The 21,658-nt window shown below is 39.6% G+C and overlaps 1 protein-coding gene across 3 annotated transcripts in view; it reads left to right on the top strand.

Moving 5' to 3' along the window:
- Positions 1 to 349: 349 nt before the first annotated feature.
- The window catches only part of LOC131816271 (olfactory receptor 3A2-like), a 61,063-nt gene continuing 39,754 nt past the window's right edge, over positions 350 to 21,658 (top strand). Inside the window, exons 1-2 of one of the 3 annotated variants that reach the window (XR_009347997.1) lie at positions 350 to 592; positions 10,560 to 11,058. The gene's annotated coding sequence lies outside the window, so the exon portion shown is untranslated. Of the gene's footprint in view, positions 593 to 7,890; positions 11,059 to 21,658 lie in introns of those variants that run through there. The other 2 variants (XR_009347996.1, XM_059148847.1) reach the window with 2 other exon arrangements.

Genomic DNA, 21,658 nt, shown 5'->3' with positions numbered 1-21,658 from the left:
ATAAAAAAGAAAAAATATATATATTAGATAAACTAGTTTAAAAACGTTAAAAAAGAAAACAGTAAAAGTTAAAAAAAAATATTTAACCAGAAGGTGAGGAAAAAAAAAAAAATGAAAAAGAAAAAAATTAAATTAACTGCAGGACTAAAAAAAATCACAGGGAAAAAGCCATGAGTTCCGTGCTTTGCTTTCTCCTCCTCTGGAATTCTGCTGCTCTCCTTTGGTATTGAAGGCGCACTCCTTGGTAGGTGAACTTGGTCTCGGCTGGATTTCTTGTTGATCTTCTGGGGGAGGGGCCTGTTGTAGTGATTCTCAAGTGTCTTTTCTCCAGGCGGAATTGCACCGCCCTTATCAGGGGCCGGGGTGAGTAATCCGCTCGGGTTTGCTTTCAGGAGCTTTTGTTCCCTGAGCGCTTTCCGTAGAGTTCCGGAGGACGGGGAATACAAATGGCGGCCTCCTGGTCTCCAGCCCAGAGTAGCCGAGAGCCCAGGGCCCCACTCCTCAGTGCGCCCTCAGAGAACAACGCCAGTTACTCCCGTCTGCCTGACCTCCAGCCGTGCTCCCAACTCACCGAGCCTGCGACCGGTTCAAGGTAACACCGAGCTGTGAGCTTACTGTCGGCTCCATCTCTGTAGCTGGCTTTCCCGTTCCAATACCCGCAAGCTCTGCGACACTCAGACACCCCCGATCCTTCTGTGACCCTGCAGGACCTGAGGCCACGCTGACCCCGCGTGGGCTTCGCTCCGGTTTAGCCTCTGGAGCGATGTCCCTCAGTGGAACAGACTTTTAAAAGTCCTGATTTTGTGCGCCGTTGCTCCGCCGCTTGCCCGGAGCCGGCCCCTCCCCCCAGGGTCTATCTTCCCGTCGCTTTAGATTCACTTCTCCGCCGGTCCTACCTTTCAGAAAGTGGTTGTTTTTCTGTTTCCAGAATTGCTGTTCTTCTTCTCTTCGATCTGCCGATGGATTTTCAGGTGTTTGCAATCTTTAGATAAGCTATCTAGCTGATCTCCGGCTAGCTGAAGTAGTCTCAGCCTGCTACTTCTCCGCCATCTTGACTCCTCCCCTCAATGTAGTTTTAATTTGAATCTCCCTGAGGGCTAGTGATGAACATTTTTTCATGTGTCTGATAGCCATTTGTATGTCTTCATTGGAGAAGTGTCTGTCCATATCTTCTGCCCATTTTTTTATATGCTTGTCTGTTTTGTGTGTGTTGAGTTTGAGGAGTTCATTATAGATCCTGGATATCAACCTTTTGTCTGTACTGTCATTTGCAAATATCTTCTCCCATTCCGTGGATTGCCTCTTTGTTTTTTTTGACTGTTTCCTTTGCTGTGCAGAAGCTTTTGATTTTAATGAAGTCCCAAAAGTTTATTTTCGTTTTTGTTTCCTTTGCCTTTGGAGACATATCTTGAAAGAAGTTGCTGTGGCTGATATTGAAGAGATTACTGCCTATGTTCTCCTCTAGGATTCTGATGGATTCCTGTCTCACGTTGAGGTTTTTTATCCACTTTGAGTTTATCTTTGTGTACAGTGTAAGAGAATGGTCCAGTTTCATTCTTCTACATATAGCTGTCCAGTTTTCCCAGCACCATTTATTGAAGAGACTGTCTTTTTTCCACTGTATATTTTTTCCTGCCGATAGAGTTGAGGGTCCATATCTGCTCCACTGGTCTATGTGTCTGTTTTTATGCCAGTACCATGCTATCTTGGTGATCACAGCTTTGTAATAAAGCTTGAAATCAGGTAACGTGATGCCCCCAGTTCTATTTTGGTTTTTCAACATTTACTTAGCGATTCGGGGTCTCTTCTGATTCCATACAAATTTTAGGATTATTTGCTCCAGCTCTTTGAAGAATACCGGTGGAATTTTGATTGGAATGGCATTAAAAGTATAGATTGCTCTAGGCAGTATAGACATTTTAACAATGTTTATTCTTCTGATCCAAGAGCATAGAATGGTTTTCCATCTTTTTGTGTCTTCTTCAATTTCTTTCATGAGTGTTCTGTAGTTCCTCAAGTAAAGATCCTTTACCTCTTTGTTAGGTTTATTCCCAGGTATCTTATGGTTCTTGGTGCTATAGAAAATGGAATCGATTCTCTAATTTCCCTTTCTGTATTTTCATTGTTAGTGTATAAGAAAGCCACTGATTTCTGTACATTGACTTTGTATCCTGCCACGTTGCTGAATTGCTGTATGAGTTCTACTAGTTTAGGGATGGAGTCTTTTGGGTTTTCCATATAAAGAATCATGTCATCTGTGAATAGAGAGAGTTTGACTTCTTCATTGCCAATTATTGCCAATTTTTCTTTGACTTCTTCATTGCCAATTTATTTCTCTTTGTTGTCTGATTGCTGTTGCTAGGACTTCTAATACTATGTTAACAAGAGTGGTGAAAGTGGGCATCCTTGTCATGTTCCTGATCTCAACGGGAAGGCTGCAAGCTTTTTCCCATTGAGGATGATATTTGCTGTGGGTCTTTTACAGACGGATTTGATGAAGTTCAGGAATGTTCTCTTTATCTCTATACTTTGAAGGGTTTAATCAGGAACGGGTGCTGGATTTTGTTAAATGCTTTTTCTGCATCGATTGAAAGGACCATGTGGTTCTTCTCTCTTCTCATATTGATTTGTTGTATCACATTGATCGATTTGCGAATGTTGAACCATCCTTGTAGCCCAGGGATGAATCCCACCTGGTCATGGTGGATAATCTTTTTAATGTGCTGTTGGATCCTTTTTGCTAGGATCTTGTTGAGAATCTTAGCATCCATATTCATCAATGATATTGGTCTGAAATTCTCCTTTTTGGTAGGGTCTTTGCCTGGTTTGGGGATCAGGGTAATGCTGGCTTCATAGAGAGAGTCTGGAAGTTTTCCTTCTGCTTCAATTTTTTGAAACAGCTTCAGGAGAATAGGTGTTATTTCTTCTTTGAAAGTTTGGTAGAATTCCCCAGGGAGTCCATCAGATCCTGGGCTCTTGTTTTTTGGGAGGTTTTTGATCACCACTTCAATCTCGTTACTAGATATCGGTCTATTCAAGTTGTCAATTTCTTCCTGGTTCAATTTTGGGAGTTTATAGTTTTCCAAAAATGCATCCATTTCATCTAGGTTGCTTATTTATTGGCATATAACTGTTGATAATAACTTCTGATGATTGTTTCTACTTCCTTGGTCTTAGTTGTGATCTCTCTCTCTCTTTTCATTCATAATTTTATGAATTTGGGCTTTCTCTCTTTTCTTTTGGATTAGTGTGGCCAATGGTTTATTGATCTTATTGATTCTTTCAAAAAACCAGCTTCTAGTTTCATTGATACGTTCTACTGTCTCTGGTTTCTACCTCATTGATCTCTGCTCTAATATTGATTATTTCCCTTCTTATGTGTGGAGTTGGTTTGATTTGTTGTTGATTCTCCAGTTCTTTAAGTTGTAGAGACAGGGGTTGAGTTCTGGATTTTTCAATTTTTTTGAGGGAGGCTTGGATGGCTATGTATTTCCCCCTGAGGACCGCCTTTGTTGTATCCCATAGGTTTTGGACTGAAGTGTCTTCATTCTCATTGGTTTCCATGAATTGTTTCAGTTCTTCTTTGATCTCCTGGTTGAGCCAAGCATTCTTAAGCAAGGTGGTCTTTAGCTTCCAGGTGTTTGAGTTCCTTCTGAACTTTTCCTTGTGATTGAGCTCCAGTTTCAAAGCATTGTGATCTGAGAATATGCAGGGAATAATCTCAGTCTTTTCATATCGGTTGAGTCCTGATTTGTGACCCAGTTTGTGGTCTATTCTGGAGAAGGTTCCATGTGCACTTGAGAAGAATGAGTATTCTGTTGTTTTAGGGTGGAATGTTCTGTATATATCTATGAGGTCCATCTGGTCCAGTTTGTCATTCAATGCTCTTGTTTCTTTATTGATTTTCTGCTTCGATGATCTGTCTATTTCTGAGAGAGGCTTGTTAAGATCTCCTACTATTAATGTATTCATATCAATATGATTCTTTATCTTGATTAAAAATTTTCTTATGTAGTTGGCTGCCCCCATTTGGGGGCATAGATATTTACAATTGTTAGATCATCTTGGTGGATAGTCCCTTTAAGAATGATGTAGTGTCCTTCTGTATCTCTGACTACAGTCTTTAGTTTAAAATCTAATTTATCTGATATGAGAATCGCTACCCCGGCCTTCTTTTGAGGCCCATTGAAATGAAAGATGCTTCTACATCCCTTCACTTTCAGTCTGGGTGTATATTATATTCCTGAATACCTGAATCTGGTATTATACTCCTGCCTCAAGAACGTTAACATTCCTTATGGCGTAATCTGCTGGTGATAAATTCTTTTTTGCTTAATTTTTTCTCTGAGAAAATCATTTTTTCACCTTCATTTTTTTTTTTAATATTTTATTTATTTATTTGACAGAGATCACAAGTAGGCATAGAGGCACAGAGGCAGGCAGAGAGAGAGAGGAGGAAGCAGACTCCCTGCCAAGCAGAGAGCCCGATGCGGGACTCGATCCCAGGACCCTGAGATCACGACCCGAGCCGAAGGCAGCGGCTCAACCCACTGAGCCACCCAGGCGCCCCTCACCTTCATTTTTGAAAGATACTTCTGCTGGTTAACATCTCTGAGTTGACAGCTTTTTTCTTTCAATACTTTATAGCTCCTGCTCTATTTGCTTCCAGCCTGCATACCCTCTAAGAGGTCTGTTCTCATTCTTACCTTTGGTCTTCCATATGCGATGTTTCTGTTTTCTCTGACTGCCTTCAATACTATCTTTGGTGTTCAGCAGTTTGATCATGGTGTATCTAGGTATGTTTTTCTTTACACTCATCCTGTTTGGGTGATAACTAAAGTTATCATATCAGGATCACAGACCTTAATTGATACTCTTACAGTGTAAGAAATTCTCCTGCCTCCCATTTAGACATTTCCTATAGGTGATCTACCTGGATATTAGTTTTAAGCAGGATGAATACATGCCAAGAAGGTAGATAAAAATGAAAGCTGCATGGAATTAATATAAATGGTGGCTATGGTAATACATAAAAATAGGGTTTGACTGCTCTGAGAGATGGTATGCTAATAAGTTTCCAGTTGGAGGATATCAGAGACTCTGGGTAGTACACTGGGTCATGCAGTGAAGGTTCCTATGTGCTGATCAGGGGGAAGATGGTGGCCAGATGTATTTCTTCTGCACACAATACTGTCTTTTGCCAGGCTCATAAATGGACATGCTAAATCTAGGCCTGGTCCAAACTTTCTTTTCCCTGGGGTCTTTTCAGAACTGGTTCTGAAGCATTCAGTGATTCTGGTCAGTTTGTGGTGACTTGAGATCCCTGACTTATGTGGAACAATGTGGTTCTCACAGCCCAGTGTAAGGACTATAAAATGTACCCTACAGAGCAATGAAAAATTCTGTGTGGGCCTCCTGGACAAAGGCCTGGACAGCAAGATGAAGCAAAAGGCCAAAGCTGGCGATCTCAAGGCCTGACTAGAACAGAAAGGGGTCAGGGTATAGAAAGTTACGGAGGAAAATTGAGGTTCTAACACTAGAGACCAAGGCTAAGCATCAGTTTCAGGTGCCAGTCAGGAGAAAGGCCAATTTCAGAGTGAGAATATTTAAAGATATGTAGAAATGTAATCTCAGAGAAAAAAGGGAATGAAAAAGAGTGGGTGTCAGAACTCCAATTATAAGTGAATACATTCCAGCTCATTTTTACTGGTTCACAGATGCATGCTGAATGGGACAGTCAAGGATGCGAAAAGTAAAGGGTCAAGGAAAGAATTGATAACCACTAGTTCTAAGTCTTAGGAGACCAGATGATGGTATACAAATGAGGTAATATCAAAAGAATAGTAAGGCCGGCAAGAAGATGAGCTTAACCACTTATATGTTTGGTTTGCATTGCGTGTGGAAAAGTCCCTTAGACTGAAGAATATGTGCATCTGAAGCTTGGAAACAAGGAGTCATCAGAACAGATAAAATAATTCAAATGAATAAGATAATTTGGGGTGCCTTATTAAATTAGCAAAATTTTCCAAACTATTGAAATCACAATTTAGTTATATAAATTTCCATCACTATAAAGAAGAAGCTTTGGCCTTGAGTTCAGAGGACATACTTTTAGGGTTTTGCTATTAAGCATATTGTCTGGTTCTAAGTTTGATATAGATGCTTCTTATTTTATTAAATAAGAGCATGATATTATATCTTAGTAGAATGTGTTGCAAATGGTTGTAATGTCTCTATGCAACTTCATTCAAAATTATTTAAAATAGTCTACTCATCTGGAATCTTCCAGATTTCAAGTTCTAGGATTTGTTCTAACACTGTGATCTTGAATGAGCAATGATGTCCTATGTACTTCAGGTTTTTCAACTATATAATGAAGAATAGTAATGTTGCCTATACCATAGGCCATTCAGGAATATCTCGTTTCTGTTAATTGGGAAGTACTACTTGCATGTAATGAATTATTATTACTATATTTAGAGGTATTTTTCTATGCTTAACCCTCCAGCATTCTTGCAGTTCTCATGCTAGTAGTGTCAAAGGAGAAATTAATGCCTCTGACAATAATGTCAGAAATCCCAAATGAAAATGCATAAAAATGATTGCATATTAGTTACTAACATAATTACGGCACTTTGCCTCAACAGACTGGGTTCTTCTTTCTCTCTGTGCCCTACTGTCCAGCATAGACATTTACTAGGATGTTTAGTAGGACTTCAGTAAAAATTTGTTGGATGCAGGAATAAATGAAAAAACTTTTATAAACATTTATTAATTTAAACCTTATAAATAGTGTAAGATAATCAGGTCTGGTCTTCAGTGTTTGAAGGGTCTGTGGGTAAGTGATTGTTAAATCTCTGGGTTTCATAATAAGCTGCACATAAATTAATATTTTTATTATAATTTTCTGTGTATTTTCAGTTCCTTGAGGGAAGGTGTTAAAGCAGTACCATGAGTAGACATTGTCAGTGATTTAATCAATTATTAATGAAATAATTTGTTAACAAAAAAATTATATCACTTAATAATATGTACTTAATTATAATATTCTGTCTCTTTCAATGAGTAATTAGATGAGAACATTCTCTTAATAAATATGTTATTATATAGAAAATCACTCATTTCTGCTATAACTTTTTCATTTTCTCACATTCTTTTGTATCTCACTCCATCAACTATCTCCTTTTTGTGGGCACCTTAACCTTCTTCCTTTTTGTTGGTGTTTGCATACCAGCTTCTAAAACATGCAACTCTTCTCATCTTCAAACAAAACTAAAACAAAACCCAAAGCCCCTGTAGTCTTCTGTTTTCCCATTGTCCACCTTAGTACTTCCTTCCAATTATAGCTGAACTTCCCCAGCTTCATCTGTGATCCCCATTTCCTAACTTCCTATTCCCTCTGAAATCCCACTGCAACAACCTCCTATTCCTGATTCCTCTCACAAGGTCCTGGTAGAGGTCACACTCTGCCTGGAAAGATCCTAATCAGTTTGGCAAATGCTCACTCATCTTTAAACACACGATCCAAGCTGCATCTCTTCCAGGATGTTCTTTCTCAAAACCCTCACTGTCCTGTCACAAAAGACTTTTCTTTTTATCCTCACTGTGTATGGAAGCCATCTAACACACAGCAACTACAACCCTTTGTGTTTCTGCAACTTTGGCCTTTTGGGTCCCTTTACTATCAAGGATTCATCTCGAAATCAGAGTTTTGTTTTACTCTTCTCTGTATCTCAATACTTAGTATTACTCCTGTTACATTTTAGGTGCTCAATGAATGCTTTTTGAATCAATCATTTAGTAGAATTAGGCTTTTATGAAAATATGCGAGCTTCAGTTTAGTCTCAGATCTCATTGGGTAATAGGTCTATGCCTCTTTTCTCTCCCTAGAGAATGCCAACTATTGTGACCATCTTCCTTGAAACAAGACAGATTCATCCCATTGGTATTACTCAAGAACATGTTATGTGTTGATAGTGTTGATAGAAGTTACCTGTATTCTAAGGTTTCAGATAGAACCAAGAAATTCTAAGAAACAAACATACATTACAGATAAAACCTTCAATATTGCCATGTCCCCCAAACTAGACCATCAAATGTCTAGATCAGAGATAACAAACTACAAGAGCCAGGCCTACAAGAGCCAGGCAGATGATGATGTCAGGCAAAAGACTAGTAAACTACTCACTTGCTTTCTCCAAAGAGGGCCATGGAAACTGACCCCTAGATGAGTGCTGACAAATGAGAGTGTGGACCCACTGCTGACAGGTTTCATTTCATAAGAAGAATGGGAAACCACAGGACATACGGTGATTTTTATTATTAAATATTGTAAATGACACTTCTGTGGCCTGAAAGGCTTACATGATCTGTTAGCTGGTGAACTCTAAAAGACAGAAAGATGACTCCTTTTCATCACTTCTTCTAAGTTCATATGTCCCTAATTCTCAGAATATTCATACAGAATCTCTTGCCAGTGGTGGTTCTCAGTGTGGCAGAACCATTCACTCCCCTTATCTGTGGGACTTGCCTTCTTGCCATCCTAAATCACTCTGACTTCCATCTGCCTCCTGGAAAGGAAATTCAACTTTCTGTTTCACATGATCTTAATTTTTGTCAAAAAAAAAAAAATCTCTAATAAAGTCAAGGCTGCAAAGATGGCAGAGTAGTGCTCTGAGCTTACACTCTCCCAAGTTTACAACTAGATATCATTCAGACCCAAGTCCATAAACTAGAGAGTGATCTGAAGACTGGCAGGACAAACTCCACAAATGAATATAGAGAAGAAGTTGAATCTGAAAGGCTAGGAAGGTCAAAAAGATAGAGGGAAACTGTTGGCAGGTGGGAAAGAGCTGCGTGCATGGAGAGAGCAGAGAAATGGTTCCTCACACCAGGGAGTTCACACGGGAAGACTATTCCTCATAACATTTGGCTTTTAAAGACCAGAGAAGCTGAATTCTTAGAGTTTGTATAAGTAGTTGGACCTGGAGCCTGGAGCTTTAAAAGTCAGCTGACTCAGCACTGGGCAAGCTGTGAGAGCCAGTGATAGCTGGGGTGGGGGGAAGGGGGGCCCTTATAAAGACAGCAGCTGCATGGAGAGACAACATAAAAAAATCACAGTTTACACATGCTGGGGCAAACAGGAGACAGATCAGTTCATACTGACTTTGGAGCATGTTGGGGAACTTCTCCACAAATGAGGCTACTGGCAGGTACCATTCCTGCACTCCTCAACCCCCCTCCCCAATCTCACACCCCCTCTTCCCCCATCTCCCACCTGCCCCTCTCCCCAACATAAACCTAAGGTCTTCTGCGGGAGGTGGGGCTGCACTGAGACTTGCTACCTAACCTGCCAGGTCTGTGTCAGACCTGCAGGTTCTCCTGAGGACTGGACCACTCCAAGCCCACTCACCTCAGCCCAGCGCTTAGGGCAAATTTTGTTAAAACTGCTCTCATGTACCCTCCTGGGCCACCAAGTGCATAGCCAAGCCCAGCCTCAACCCCCTGCCCACCCCCCCAACACACATCACCCAACCTGTGTCAGACTTTGGGGGATCTGGCAAAGGACTAGTGGCTCAATGCAAACTTTGCTTACACCGCAGCCTTGCTCCAAAGTTCCCCAGGGCCTGCCTGGGTCCCACTAACTCCACAGAGAGCAAGCACAGCCCACAACAGGCACAATCAGTGTGGACTGAGGTAGGAAAGACATTGAGGGTCAGAGCTGATGGCCAAGAAAGAACTCTTGAGATGTCTTTGGTGCAAAAAGGTGGTTTTATTAAATGAAACAAGATGGGATTGGGAGGGAGATAAACCATAAGTGACTCTTAATCTCACAAAACAAACTGAGGGTTGCTGGGGGGAGGGGGTTTGGGAGAAGGGGGTGGGATTATGGACATTGGGGAGGGTATGTGCTTTGGTGAGTGCTGTGAAGTGTGTAAACCTGGTGATTCACAGACCTGTACCCCTGGGGATAAAAATATATGTTTATAAAAAATAAAAAATTAATCAAAAAAAATAATTTAAAAAAAAAGCACAGGGACAGGACCTGTGGGCAGAAAAGGTTGCACTGGGGTCATGAGGAGTGGCCCATTATATATTTTCAACTTGGGAGGGGGTTAGGGACAGTGTAAGTCTCTAAGAAATTCTGGAAGCAAAGTTTCCAGAACCTTGCGATGGCTAGCTATTGTTGGGAAAATGTTGTTTATTACCATCTAATAAAACCTTAGTCATGAGACCCTTAAGATGTGTAATGGTTAGCCCATATGCTTGGGGGAATGCCAAAACATATCTTGGGGGGTTTAGAGATAAAGGAAGTTTCCAAAACAATTTTTATATGTTAAAGTAGGCTTACATGATCCTGGTGGTGGTGGTGGGGCGCGGGGGGAGGGTACAGATTGCCTTTTGCCCTTAGCAAAGTGTCAACATCAAGGCAGTTGAGTCCCTAGAGGACTGTCAATCTGCCTGTTTCAAGGACTTGTCAATGAACTGTAGGTAGTAAGGGAATTTAATAATTTCTCTTCTGCCTTTATTTCCCACATCGTGGACGACTGCCCTGAAAGGAAAGTGACTCAGAGGTGACAGCAGTGCACAAGTAACACACATATGATCCTCTCCTTGAAGTGTGACAAAGGACATTTTCAAGTTCTAATATTTGTGAACCCTACTCCTGGGCTCCCAGGGAAGATACACTTTTATCAAGATGACACTTCAAAGCACAAAAGTCCTTTCTGTCCTGAGCACATGTTGTACATCTGTTTCATTAGCACATAACCTAAAAGAAATATTTCAGACTCAAGATAGGAGTAAAAATCCCCTGGAGTTCTGTTCCCATACTCCCAAACCTGCAAACTTGCACATACTAAAAACATAAGATAAAGTCTGTAATTTTCTGAAATGTCCTTCCTGTGATGACTTGTAACTCTTGATGTAATAAAAGCACATATGATCCTGTATTAAACATTCCTTCTCCAGAGCACTCCCTTCTTTATGAAGATTGTATATCCTGGGCTGCTGTGCTCACTTGGGCTTGAATAAAACTCTTGTCTTTTTTTGTAGAAATTGTAAAAGGTTTGTTTATTTTGCATTGACAATTATTGGCTCAGTTGTCAGGCTATCAGAGCAACTTGCCTGAAAATGCTCAGAGCTCACCTAGAACTTGGTACCAGCATGGACTCCTCATGACCCTCTGATTTCTCAGCATTTCACAGATGTATCAGGTGAGTTCTCCTGATAACTGGACCTCCTCAATTTGAGTTGATGGTCCTGACTTTTTGTGAGCTGTTAAAGGTTACTGGTAATGTTCTCCAGGTGGGAATAACCTAGAGCAGGGGAGTGAATGGGTTGGTTATTTTAATTGGGCATTATTCTAATTGATGTTATTGATATAAGGCTTGAATAAATTTTCTGGTTAGAAACTGGAACAACTGAGTCACTCAACTCCAAAGAGAAGGAGCTCTTGCTCCTTTTGTCCATATGGTGCTTTGCAGTGACTGAAAGTCTAGCAGAAGTGTCAAAGGATATACCAGTCCCATAGGAACTTCCCATCTCATAAGGTAATTAATGATTAACTCCTCAGGGAACACACACATAGGGGCTCTGAGTGCCCCCAGTGGTCATAGACCCCACTTAAGAGAGCATACCTAGTAATTAGAAGTGACAATCACAAGCAGCATTCTCTTGACCCACCACACCTAATAAACTTAGATCTTGTTCAAGCCTTATTCTAAAAGTAAAAGTGAAAGTAAAAGAAATGGGGAATTGTGCTTCAAAAGAAGGGGAAACCAACAACCATCCCCAGGAACCTCCGGGAGGCCACATGTATAGTACGTATAAGCCTATGCGTGCAAGTGCTTACTGAAATGGGAACATTTAAGAATAACCTGAGTCTTGGATGACCCAAAATGGGTTCTTTTGACATGTCTGAATTAGTTTCTTGTAGCCACAATTAGAGAAAACCAGCTCCAAGACTAAGTAACCAGAAACTAGGAAGCCATTTGGGTCAGTCAATGAAGCCCCTGGCTTTGGGGGATGAACCAATGATCACAGCAGTACTGAGACACCTAGGAGATGGACTTAGTATAAGTCATGCCATTTTTATAAAAAGTGGGCATTTTGTAACATAGTCATGTTACTATACCCGTGTTATTGCAACCTTAACAAAAAACTGCAAAATACTCCAGATATAACAATTTCAGGAAATGTACCCTTACCCTAAATATCTGCTTAACCCAGCATTTTTGCTTCTGTACTGTGCTTGGCAATTTTTAAAACTGGCAACAGGATGTGGTTTATGCCTTTATAAGTCTATCCCTGAGCTCATTCAGGGCTGCGAGATTTTGGAGTACATGAGCTCTCTCACAGCCACCGCCTTCTTAATAAAGACTCCTGAATTTGGCCTACTTTTTTTTTTTTTTTGGCCTACATTTAAAAAATTTTTTTATTTATTTATTTGACAGACAGAGATCACAAGTAGGCATAGAGGCAGGCAGAGAGAGAGGGAGGAAGCAGGCTCCCTGCTGAGCAGAGAGCCCAATGTGGGGCTCTATCCCAGTACCCTGAGATCGTGACCTGAACTGAAGGCAGAGGTTTTTACCCACAGAGCCATCCAGGTGCCCCTGAATTTGGCCAACTAAATGTGGTGTCCATCTGCATAATTCGCTGCTCTAGATATAACAGTACTTTGGCTTCCTTGGGTTTGTCTGTTGCTGTGGATTTGGGGGTCTTTGCAGAAAACTGGTTGTGTTCTAATTGGAAATGGGAAATAACTAATAAATTGATCTATAAATTATAATGCTGTCTTAGAATTAGACTTGTTTTAATAAAAGGGGAATATTTAGAAATTTGGTCTTCAATGTCCTCTCTGCAAATATTAATGAAACGCAGATTCAATTTAGTTTGCATCCTGCTTTTGTATACATGTCCATATATATTACAAACGTGAGTTTTGTGTACTAACCTACCTATGGTTAGGTGTTGTTAAAATTAATTTGTAAAAGAGCTTTATTTAATTGGTTTAAAGGCAGGGGGTTATAAAAATTGAGCATTCTAAAACTCAAAAGGATAAAAACAGCCCAAATGTTTTTTAAGTTCACATGATCTGGGATAAAATTCCCAACATTCAGACTTCAATATTATTCCATAATAAAGATGTATCCCAGGAAGGGACCTGATTGATCATTCAAAGAGATAAAAATGAACAAAATGTAAGACACGTGATCCGTTTCCCAAAAGTGAGAATAATGAGGAAGAGGAGGAGGAAAGTAGGCAGACACTAGAAATCCTAAATCCACACTCCAAGACAAGCACCAGAACTGAAGCCCAACCTACTATCTCCTCCTCTACCTCTTCTAGAGGGCTGAATGGCAAGCAAGAGGAGATGGAGATTTAAAAAAAAAGTTAATCCAAAACTTTAAATCTGCCTCTGGCTTTGCTGGTGGCACCCTGCTGCCTTTGCCTCTACCTCTTACTGTTCCTATCCCAACCCCCCTGGGCTGTTTGCACAGTTCCTCCTCAGTGCCTCTAGTACCATCAGCTAATGTACCTCTACCCTCGCTATCAAGGAACACCAAGCACCCCAAGCTATTGGACCACCTCCTCATGAGGCTTGAATTTAGTCACCTCTCAAATCAATGTGCAAGAGCCCAAGGGTTCCCCTGGACTTAAGCCACTCCACTCACTTTAGATTTCCTCACAGGAGCCCCAAATAAAATTGACTAATAGGGAACAAACTGTTGGACTTTATAGTGGAAACAGGTGTAACATATTCAATATTAAATCTAAATCAATAAATTGACTAATAGGGAACAAACTGTTGGACTTTTTAGTGGAAACAGGTGTAACATATTCAATATTAAATCTAAATCAATATTAAATCTAATATCAAATATAATAGAGACAACCAACTTCTATTCTACTTGAATTGATTAGCTAAGGTTAGGTTATCTCTGTTGCAGTTTGTCAGCAGAGGGGACTTAAAATCATGGTTAGTTTGTTTCATGAAGTTTTCATGGATAATCATTAAAAATAGGTCAAATAAATAAAAAGATTTACAGATAAACTTTTAAATAACTTCCACAAATCATTATAACATAAAACTTTGAAGTTTTTATATGTTAAATCAGAAATTAGGTTAAATTCATTGGGTATCTAAGACTTTCCCAAATGAAATCTAAAACATTAATTACTGCACATAGGTTTGTCTGCTTTTAGCTTCTTGTTGCTGAAACTAAAAATGCATGAACAGTTGGTATACATGCTTTGTGCATTATTGAAAGATTGTACCATGAAAAAAAGACATTTGTAGAAATCATGAAACATACTCATAAATTTGCCATTCTAAAAAAAAATCTGGTGTAATAATTCACAATTTGTTACTAATTAGTTTTCACAGGAAAGGTTGTTTCTAAGAATTAAAATTCTGATAAATGTGATTGGGACTGCTGGAAAATGATTTTTTTAAAAAAAAGCAGCTCTGTGTGTAGGGAAGTAAGAGCTATATAAGAAAGGTGTAAGGAATAAAAATACATTTCTTTTGATGGAAAGAAAATAATTTTGTCCTGACATAAGACTGGTTATTTAGAGAGGGAAAATTTAGGACAAAATTTGAATTTTTTAAAAAATTGTAAAACATTTGTGAAGGGCTTTATGTGTGGTCAGGACTAAGATTGGAATAAATGAGTTTCAAAAATATACTAATATAAAATTAAAATTTTGCTTTTATCTCTGTTAAGAAAATAAAAACGCCAGGCTCCCTGCTCAGCAGGAAGCCTGCCTCTCTCTCTCCCACTCCTCCTGCTTCTCTTTCTGCTCTCACTATCTCTCTGGCAAATAAATTAATAAAATCTTAAAAGAAAAGAAAAAGACTAGGATTTCTTGGATTATTGGTTTGCTCTTGATAAGAAATTATAAACAAGGTTTCCCCTCATTTGCCCAGAAAAACAAGGGGTTCTCTATTTGTTTTTAACAGGTCTTTGAATACTTAAAAGTACTAAATCCTTCAATACTAAAGGAGCTAAGTTTTGCTAACAACTATAAAACCTTCTGTAAAATTTCTCACAGCCACTATGGTTAAACAGTAATAATATATAAAATTTTATAATAGCCTAAGATCATATATATAGGCACATGCTTTAAAACATGCTAGGGGTTTTTAAAACAAACTTCTCCCAGAAATTCAAATCCTAAATGAAGTATTTTTGTCTAATTAGGCTTATTTATTTGGTATGTTAACTCACATTGAATGCATTGATAAATGATGATAAAATTTCCCAAACCATATAAAATTGCTAAGGTTTTAATATACCCTGGTATAATTCATCACTTGAAATTCTAATTATTAAAATACTAAGTGTTTCAAAAAAACACCCAAATTTCCTGGTCAACTACATTATAATGAACTCCCATCAGAGTCATTTTTAAACCATGTCCATTTTTTTTTTTTTTTGATAGTTTTCTTTTTTTTTTTATTTTTGCAATTTTTTTTTTTAAATTTTTTATTTTTTATAAACATATATTTGTATCCCCAGGGGTACAGGTCTGTGAATCACCAGGTTTACAAACTTCACAGCACTCACCAAATCACATACCCTCCCCAATGTCCATAATACCACCCCCTTCTCCCAAACCCCCTCCCCCCGGCAACCCTCAGTTTGTTTTGTGAGATTAAGAGTCACTTATGGTTTGTCTCCCTCCCAATCCCATCTTGTTTCATTTATTCTTCTTCTACCCACTTAAGCCTCCATGTTGCATCACCACTTCCTCATATCAGGGAGATCATATGATAGTTGTCTTTCTCTGCTTGACTTATTTCGCTAAGCATGATACGCTCTAGTTCCATCCATGTTGTCGCAAATGGCAAGATTTCATTTCTTTTGATGGCTGCATAGTATTCCATTGTGTATATATACCACATCTTCTTGATCCATTCATCTGTTGATGGACATCTAGGTTCTTTCCATAGTTTGGCTATTGTGGACATTGCTGCTATAAACATTCGGGTGCATGTGTCCCTTTGGATCACTACATTTGTATCTTTAGGGTAAATACCCAATAGTGCAATTGCTGGGTCATAGGGCAGTTCTATTTTCAACATTTTGAGGAATCTCCATGCTGTTTTCCAGAGTGGCTGCACCAGCTTGCATTCCCACCAACAGTGTAGGAGGGTTCCCCTTTCTCCGCATCCTCGCCAGCATCTGTCATTTCCTGACTTGTTGATTTTAGCCATTCTGACTGGTGTGAGGTGATATCGCATTGTGGTTTTGATTTGTATTTCCCTGATGCCGAGTGATATGGAGCACTTTTTCATGTGTCTGTTGGCCATCTGGATGTCTTCTTTGCAGAAATGTCTGTTCATGTCTTCTGCCCATTTCTTGATTGGATTATTTGTTCTTTGGGTGTTGAGTTTGCTAAGTTCTTTATAGATTCTGGACACTAGTCCTTTATCTGATATGTCGTTTGCAAATATCTTCTCCCATTCTGTCAGTTGTCTTTTGATTTTGTTCACTGTTTCCTTTGCTGTGCAAAAGCTTTTGATCTTGATGAAATCCCAATAGTTCATTTTTGCCCTTGCTTCCCTTGCCTTTTGCGTTGTTCCTAGGAAGATGTTGCTGCGGCAGAGGTCGAAGAGGTTGCTGCCCGTGTTCTCCTCAAGGATTTTGATGGATTCCTTTCGCACATTGAGGTCCTTCATCCATTTTGAGTCTATTTTTGTGTGTGGTGTAAGGAAATGGTCCAATTTCATTTTTCTGCATGTGGCTGTCCAATTTTCCCAGCACCATTTATTGAAAAGGCTGTCTTTTTTCCATTGGACATTCTTTCCTGCTTTGTCGAAGATTAGATGACCATAGATTTGAGGGTCTATTTCTGGGCTCTCTATTCTGTTCCATTGATCTATATGTCTGTTTTTGTGCCAGTACCATGCTGTCTTGATGATGACAGCTTTGTAATAGAGCTTGAAGTCCGGAATTGTGATGCCACCAACGTTGGCTTTCTTTTTCAATATCCCTTTGGCTATTCGAGGTCTTTTCTGGTTCCATATAAATTTTAGAATTATTTGTTCCATTTCTTTGAAAAAGATGGATGGTACTTTGATAGGAATTGCATTAAATGTGTAGATTGCTTTAGGTAGCATAGACATTTTCACAATATTTATTCTTCCAATCCAGGAGCATGGAACATTTTTCCATTTCTTTGTGTCTTCCTCAATTTCTTTCATGAGTACTTTATAGTTTTCTGAGTATAGATTCTGTGTCTCTTTGGTTAGGTTTATTCCTAGGTATCTTATGGTTTTGGATGCAATTGTAAATGGGATTGACTCCTTAATATCTCTTTCTTCTGTCTTGCTGTTGGTGTAGAGAAATGCAACTGATTTCTGTGCATTGATTTTATATCCTGACACTTTACTGAATTCCTGTATAAGTTCTAGCAGTTTTGGAGTGGAGTCTTTTGGGTTTTCCACATATAGTATCATATCATCTGCGAAGAGGGATAATTTGACTTCTTCTTTGCCGATTTGGATGCCTTTAATTTCCTTTTGTTGTCTGATTGCTGAGGCTAGGACCTCTAGTACGATGTTGAATAGCAGTGGTGATAATGGACATCCCTGCCGTGTTCCTGACCTTAGCGGAAAAGCTTTCAGTTTTTCTCCATTGAGAATGATATTTGCGGTGGGTTTTTCATAGATGGCTTTGATGATATTGAGGTATGTGCCCTCTATCCCTACACTTTGAAGAGTTTTGATCAGGAAGGGATGTTGTACTTTGTCAAATGCTTTTTCAGCATCTATTGAGAGTATCATATGGTTCTTGTTCTTTCTTTTATTGATGTGTTGTATCACATTGACTGATTTGCGGATGTTGAACCAACCTTGCAGCCCTGGAATAAATCCCACTTGGTCGTGGTGAATAATCTTTTTAATGTACTGTTGAATCCTATTGGCTAGTATTTTGTTGAGTATTTTCGCATCTGTGTTCATCAAGGATATCGGTCTATAGCTCTCTTTTTTGGTGGGATCCTTGTCTGGTTTTGGGATCAAGGTGATGCTGGCCTCATAAAATGAGTTTGGAAGTTTTCCTTCCATTTCTATTTTTTGGAACAGTTTCAGGAGAATAGGAATTAGTTCTTCTTTAAATGTTTGGTAGAATTCCCCCGGGAAGCCGTCTGGCCCTGGGCTTTTGTTTGTTTGGAGATTTTTAATGACTGTTTCAATCTCCTTACTGGTTATGGGTCTGTTCAGGCTTTCTATTTCTTCCTGGTTCAGTTGTGGTAGTTTATATGTTTCTAGGAATGCATCCATTTCTTCCAGATTGTCAAATTTATTGGTGTAGAGTTGCTCATAGTATGTTCTTATAATAGTTTGTATTTCTTTGGTGTTAGTTGTGATCTCTCCTCTTTCATTCATGATTTTATTTATTTGGGTCCTTTCTCTTTTCTTTTTGATAAGTCGGGCCAGCGGTTTATCAATTTTATTAATTCTTTCAAAGAACCAGCTCCTAGTTTTGTTGATTTGTTCTATTGTTTTTTTGGTTTCTATTTCATTGATTTCTGCTCTGATCTTTATGATTTCTCTTCTCCTGCTGGGCTTAGGGTTTCTTTCTTGTTCTTTCTCCAGCTCCTTTAGGTGTAGGGTTAGGTTGTGTACCTGAGACCTTTCTTGTTTCTTGAGAAAGGCTTGTACCGCTATATATTTTCCTCTCAGGACTGCCTTTGTTGTGTCCCACAGATTTTGAACCGTTGTATTTTCATTATCATTTGTTTCCATGATTTTTTTCAATTCTTCTTTAATTTCCCGGTTGACCCATTCATTCTTTAGAAGGATACTGTTTAGTCTCCATGTATTTGGGTTCTTTCCAAACTTCCTTTTGTGGTTGAGTTCTAGCTTTAGAGCATTGTGGTCTGAAAATATGCAGGGAATGATCCCAATCTTTTGATACCGATTGAGTCCTGATTTAGGACCGAGGATGTGATCTATTCTGGAGAATGTTCCATGTGCACTAGAGAAGAATGTGTATTCTGTTGCTTTGGGATGAAATGTTCTGAATATATCTGTGATGTCCATCTGGTCCAGTGTGTCGTTTAAGGCCTTTATTTCCTTGCTGATCTTTTGCTTGGATGACCTGTCCATTTCAGTGAGGGGAGTGTTAAAGTCCCCTACTATTATTGTATTTTTGTTGATGTGTTTCTTTGATTTTGTTATTAATTGGTTTATATAGTTGGCTGCTCCCACGTTGGGGGCATAGATATTTAAAATTGTTAAATCTTCTTGTTGGACAGACCCTTTGAGTATGATATAGTGTCCTTCCTCATCTCTTATTATAGTCTTTGGCTTAAAATCTAATTGATCTGATATAAGGATTGCCACTCCTGCTTTCTTCTGATGTCCATTAGCATGGTAAATTCTTTTCCACCCCCTCACTTTAAATCTGGAGGTGTCTTCGGGCTTAAAATGTGTTTCTTGGAGGCAACATATAGATGGGTTTTGTTTTTTTATCCATTCTGATACCCTGTGTCTTTTGACAGGGGCATTTAGGCCATTCACATTCAGGGTAACTATTGAGAGATATGAATTTAGTGCCATTGTATTGCCTGTAAGGTGACTGTTACTGTATATGGTCTCTGTTCCTTTCTGATCTACCACTTGTAGGCTCTCTCTTTGCTTAGAGGACCCCTTTCAAGATTTCCTGTAGAGCTGGTTTGGTATTTGCAAATTCTTTCAGTTGTTGTTTGTCCTGGAAGCTTTTAATCTCTCCTTCTATTTTCAATGATAGCCTAGCTGGATATAGTATTCTTGGCTGCATGTTTTTCTCGTTTAGTGCTCTGAAAATATCATGCCAGCTCTTTCTGGCCTGCCAGGTCTCTGTGGATAAGTCAGCTGCCAATCTAATATTTTTACCATTGTATGTTACAGACTTCTTTTCCCGGGCTGCTTTCAGGATTTTCTCTTTGTCATTGAGACTTGTAAATTTTACTATTAGGTGACGGGGTGTGGGCCTATTCTTATTGATTTTGAGGGGCATTCTCTGAACCTCCTGAATTTTGATGCTCATTCCCTTTGCCATATTGGGGAAATTCTCCCCAATAATTCTCTCCAGTATACTTTCTGCTCCCCTCTCACTTTCTTCTTCTTCTGGAATCCCAATTATTCTAATGTTGTTTCGTCTTATGGTGTCACTTATCTCTCGAATTCTCCCCTCGTGGTCCAGTAGCTGTTTGTCCCTCTTTTGCTCAGCTTCTTTATTCTCTGTCATTTGGTCTTCTATATCACTAATTCTTTCTTCTGCCTCATTTATCCTAGCTGTGAGAGCCTCCATTTTTGATTGCACCTCATTAATAGCTTTTTTGATTTCACCTTGGTTAGATTTTAGTTCTTTTATTTCTCCAGAAAGGCCTTTTATATCTCTCGAGAGGGTTTCTCTAATATCTTCCATGCCTTTTTCGAGCCCGGCTAGAACCTTGAGAATTGTCATTCTGAACTCTAGATCTGACATATTACCGATGTCTGTATTGATTAGATCCCTAGCCTTCGGTACTGCCTCTTGTTCTTTTTTTTGTGTTGAATTTTTACGTCTTGTCATTTTGTCCAGATAAGAGTAAATGAAGGGGCAAGTAAAATACTAAAAGGGTGGCAACAACCCCAGGAAAATATGCTTTAACCAAATTAGAAGAGATCCAAAATCGTGAGTGGGGAGAAAGGGGATAAAAAGAGTTTCAAAAAGGAAGAAAGAAAAAAGAAAAAGAAAAAAAAAAAAGAAAGAAAAGAAGAGAATATTTTTTAAAAAAGAAAACACCTAAGAAAAATGTAAATATATATATATATATATTTTAGATAAACTAATAAAAAATCGTTAAAAAAGAAAAAGGTAACAGTTAAAAAAAAAAATTTTACCCGAAGGCGAGAAAAAAAAAAAAATTAAATTAACTGCAAGACTAAAAAAAAATCACAGGAAAAAAGCCATGAGTTCCGTGCTTGGCTTTCTCCTCCTCTGGAATTCTGCTGCTCTCCTTGGTATTGAAACCGCACTCCTTGGTAGGTGAACTTGGTCTCGGCTGGATTTCTTGTTGATCTTCTGGGGGAGGGGCCTGTTGTAGTGATTCTCAAGTGTCTTTGCCCCAGGCGGAATTACACCGCCCTTACCCGGGGCCGGGGTGAGTAATCCGCTCGGGTTTGCTTTCAGGAGCTTTTGTTCCCTGAGCGCTTTCCGTAGAGTTCCAGAGGACGGGAATACAAATGGCGGCCTGCTGGTCTCCAGCCCGGAGGAGCCGAGAGCCCAGGGCCCCACTCCTCAGTGCGCCCTCAGAGAACAGCGCCCAGTTACTCCCGTCTGCCTGACCTCCGGCCGCGCTCCGAGCTCACCGAGCCTGCGACCGGTTCAAGGTAACACCGAGCTGCGAGCTTACTGTCGGCTCTGTCTCTGTAGCTGGCTTTCCCGTTCCAATACCCGCAAGCTCTGCGACACTCAGACACCCCCGATCCTTCTGTGACCCTGCGGGACCTGAGGCCACGCTGACCCCGCGTGGGCTTCGTCCTGGTTTAGCCTCTGGAGCGATGTCCCTCAGCGGAACAGACTTTTAAAAGTCCTGATTTTGTGCGCGGTTGCTCCGCCACTTGCCGGGAGCCGGCCCCTCCCCCCGGGGTCTATCCTCCCGTCGCTTTGGATTCACT

Source organism: Mustela lutreola, chromosome 15 (assembly GCF_030435805.1).
Source record: "Mustela lutreola isolate mMusLut2 chromosome 15, mMusLut2.pri, whole genome shotgun sequence".
NCBI classification, from domain to species: domain Eukaryota; kingdom Metazoa; phylum Chordata; class Mammalia; order Carnivora; family Mustelidae; genus Mustela; species Mustela lutreola.
Note: the sequence above shows the minus strand (reverse complement) of the source record. Positions and strands in the feature narration are given on the sequence as shown.